Raw genomic sequence first — 3612 nt, 5'->3', positions numbered from 1 at the left:
TAAAAAGGGATGTGATAAAGACGTGCGTTTGATCGATGGCAAACGTAAATACCAAAACGCCAATCGAATCCATTAAACCCGGACAGGACAGAAATAAAAAAGCAATGCACATTTACAGGGATGAATAGGATTCCGCTGTTACGATTGAGCTTTTTACATCACTCGGCTTTCTAACGATAAATCAAAATTATGCGGCAATGAAGCAGAGATCTGGTGGATACCTGACTAGCTAATTATATGCGATAAATGAAGGAGCTCCGTTAGACCAATTACCGTATAACGCCACAGACTAAGTGGAATATCGGATATCGCAGCATCCTGAGAGTAAGACATTTGAATGCAGAAAAATGAATACTCAAACTGAGACACCTAGCACCAGGTTGTCTTGATTCGAGGGCGCGCAACGCAACTTGGATGACATGATTTCACACAGCGACTTGCTTCATCAAAACAAACTGACTACAAACATTCACACAGAATAGTGCTGACTGATGTGATGAGAGCAAAGGTTCCATCAGCGTGGACCCACTCAAACTGTTTTCCTCACATCCATAGATGTCATCATCATAATCGACAGCATGAGATCATTGTTCAACACCGATGCTTAACTGCCGTATCCTTAGCGTGAGTCTTACTGGGCTTTGAGATTGGGAACTACTGGGAACTACTACTGCTGCCACCTAAAGCTGGAACTAAAGGGCTGATGCTGTTACCACAACCTCGGAAACGGTTTATCGTTAGTTCGTCACATACAAATTAAACCTGCGCGATAAATAATTCATTTTCGACTGTATAGTTATACACGGTCGCTGAATGGCGCTTCAGGTATCACTAATTTGTGTCAACAACACTCCCATCACATGTATGTAGAGACCATGTAAGTCGCCGTGGATTATATTATATTTAAAAATACACCTTACGCAAAGTGGGAGGGTGAATGGAACAAACGCTGTTGCAGTGCATATAAACCAAGTGAAGGTTCTGTTTATCATTAAAATCCTACGGAGCCTTCCATGAACTCCTCATAGGTCACAAAAATGCAGAATCGAAAAGTTGTGGTAATAGTGATATTCGAACTAAAGCACCTATGCAACGCGTCATATAAAAGGTATATGCGGCAACATTTGGGAAATTTTGATGCCTTCTGGATGCGCCACTGGCAACCGACATTCGGCAGACACTGGATCATGACTGACCATCGGGTGCTCACATCGTGTTAATCAGAGGGCGTCTTGGTTCTGGACCGGCAAGCGACCGGATCCTCTAGCCGATCGCGCGCGAGATAGGCTTCTTGGTCATAGTGGTGCCTAACTGCGAGTAGGAAGTGGCCTCAATGCAGATTTCCATCTAACATCCTGCTTACTAACTCCCAGTCGCTGTTTACTAAGGTGGAGGTGAAACGTACAGTCGGTGTTTGTGTAAATTATTCGCCTCCATCTGGGCGAAAGAAGCCATCTCAACCAAATGCGGTGAATCGACGGGAGTGCCCATTTCTTAAAACGTTCACTGGCAGTAAATATGGCAGTCATTATGGACTTAGTCTCACTCCAGACTCTGCGTCGATATTCTACGTCATAGAATCAAAGTGCATAAAGACTATCCGAGAACAGCAAGTAAGATGACGACCAAGAAGAGATTGTGCGGGAGGCATCTTCACACTCCGTTAAGTGCTCGAGGAACGATGTGCGCATAGGCGGCCTACACCCTTGTGGACCTCGACTTTAAGGGTTCGGTTCTTTTCGACATGCGTAACCGAGTATGCCGCACCAGTTCGTGCATAGAATGCGCTATTTCTATGTGTACGGGGAGCCTTCAACGAGCAGTCGTGTCCAACAAGGCTACTCATTCTCTCCATTACTGTCTACTTTTGTTATTAGTGAGGTAATGAGTCCCACCATGGAGGACCTCCAAAGTTCCAGTGTTCAAAGCTCCATCATCAAATCCTCATCAAAGCAGCAACATCATTGTTGGCACTGATGCTTCACTACCGTACGTTCAGAGCTCCAAAGCAGAACCTTCTCGTTCTGGAATATCATTGAAGAGGAGCCTGGAAGCGCAAGCAATGCTAGAAAATTCGCCTTGGGTATCCAGTTCCTCAGTATGTGCGTTCATCTCCAAAGTGGAAAGTCATGCTGCACGATGTACATTCCTTGAACATGCCTTTGAGAATCCAGGGAGTGGCGCTGCGAGTTGCGGAGTGGTAAACTTATCTGCGGTGCTGCATTAAGTTTAATTCGTTTCGGTTTTTCAGCTGTAAACCGTTTACCGAAGGCACATAAGTTCCAGCTGTTGCGATCACTGAAAAGCCTGACCTAAAGCTGTCACCTTGACGTAGTGGTCGGGCTTGAGTGCTGCAATGATCCCGCGGGCTACACTGACTGGAACTTCGTTCCACAAGGTACAACCATGCCAGGAAGGCCAAAGGGGATCAGCCAGACCCCGCACTACGAGGCGGTCTGAGGGTAAAGTCGTACTTGAGTGCTGGATCCCGCGGGCTACACTGACTGGAACTTCGTTCCACAAGGTACAACCATGCCAGGAAGGCCAAAGGGGATCAGCCAGACAGACCCCTACGAGGCGGTCTGAGGGTAAAGTCGTACTGTCCTCTGCGACAGGAATGTGAAGGCAGTAAGGTGTTTCCCCCTGGCGACCAGCATGTCCATATCTACGGAAGCAGCGATGCTGCCTTCCCCCGAAGAAGAACGGGTTAGAAAACGTCGGCCCCAAAAACTGCACACTCCGATCGCCCAACGGTTGACCGTGACCGCCGGCGCATTATCCAATACGGTCGAAATACCTTTAAAACCAAAGAGCCCGGTGCTGCTCAAAAGGCACCTGCTGTGCGCAGCCGCATCAGGAATGAGACAATAATGCCTTATTCCCTGCGCTCTCGGGTTAGGACAACCCCCTGCAGTCGAGCAGGTCAGACTATTGAGTCATCGGCTCCGGGCAGGGTCCCCAAAGAAAACCCTACATTCTCCCACTGCCTTGTGGGTCAGACTTTTGAGTCAGAGGCTAGGGTTAGGGTCCCTGAACAAAACCCTACGTCATCCAACTGCCTTGTGGGACAGACTTTTGAGTCGAAGGCTCAAGGTGGGGTACCTCAACCAAACCCCCTTCCTCGGCCTGGGCAACCGGGAAGTATCATTCGCCCGCGCAGTTCAGCGTCCACAGATGTCCCTCCCTAACCCCTTCCCACCGCATAAGCGAACGTCGCTGGGCCATTTGACTGTCGGTCATCTGACCGAAGAGCTTTATGCTCCTCGCGGTCTACAAACATTAAAAAAACTAACACCATCCTAAATCCATGAGATCCTTTCTATATAGGACCTTTAAACGTCCGTATTCTATGTCAAATTGGCAAACAGGCAATGCTTGCTGAAACCTTGTGCTCTCTTAAAATCGATGTATGCTGTGTCTCCGAAACACACATACAAGACCCGAGCGTGGTTCTGCATCTCAGAACGTCAAGAATGAACTTAACTCCCTCACACTTCTCCCTCTGTGTCCGGTAAGCCAGAAGCGATGACTCGTAGAATATATGGCGTGGGAGTTGCACTCAGCCCCAGAGCTGAACGCGCTTTGCTGGATTGGATCCCAGTGAACAGTCGT

Source organism: Opisthorchis viverrini, assembly GCF_000715545.1.
Source record: "Opisthorchis viverrini unplaced genomic scaffold opera_v5_449, whole genome shotgun sequence".
Lineage (NCBI taxonomy): Eukaryota > Metazoa > Platyhelminthes > Trematoda > Opisthorchiida > Opisthorchiidae > Opisthorchis > Opisthorchis viverrini.
Note: the sequence above shows the minus strand (reverse complement) of the source record.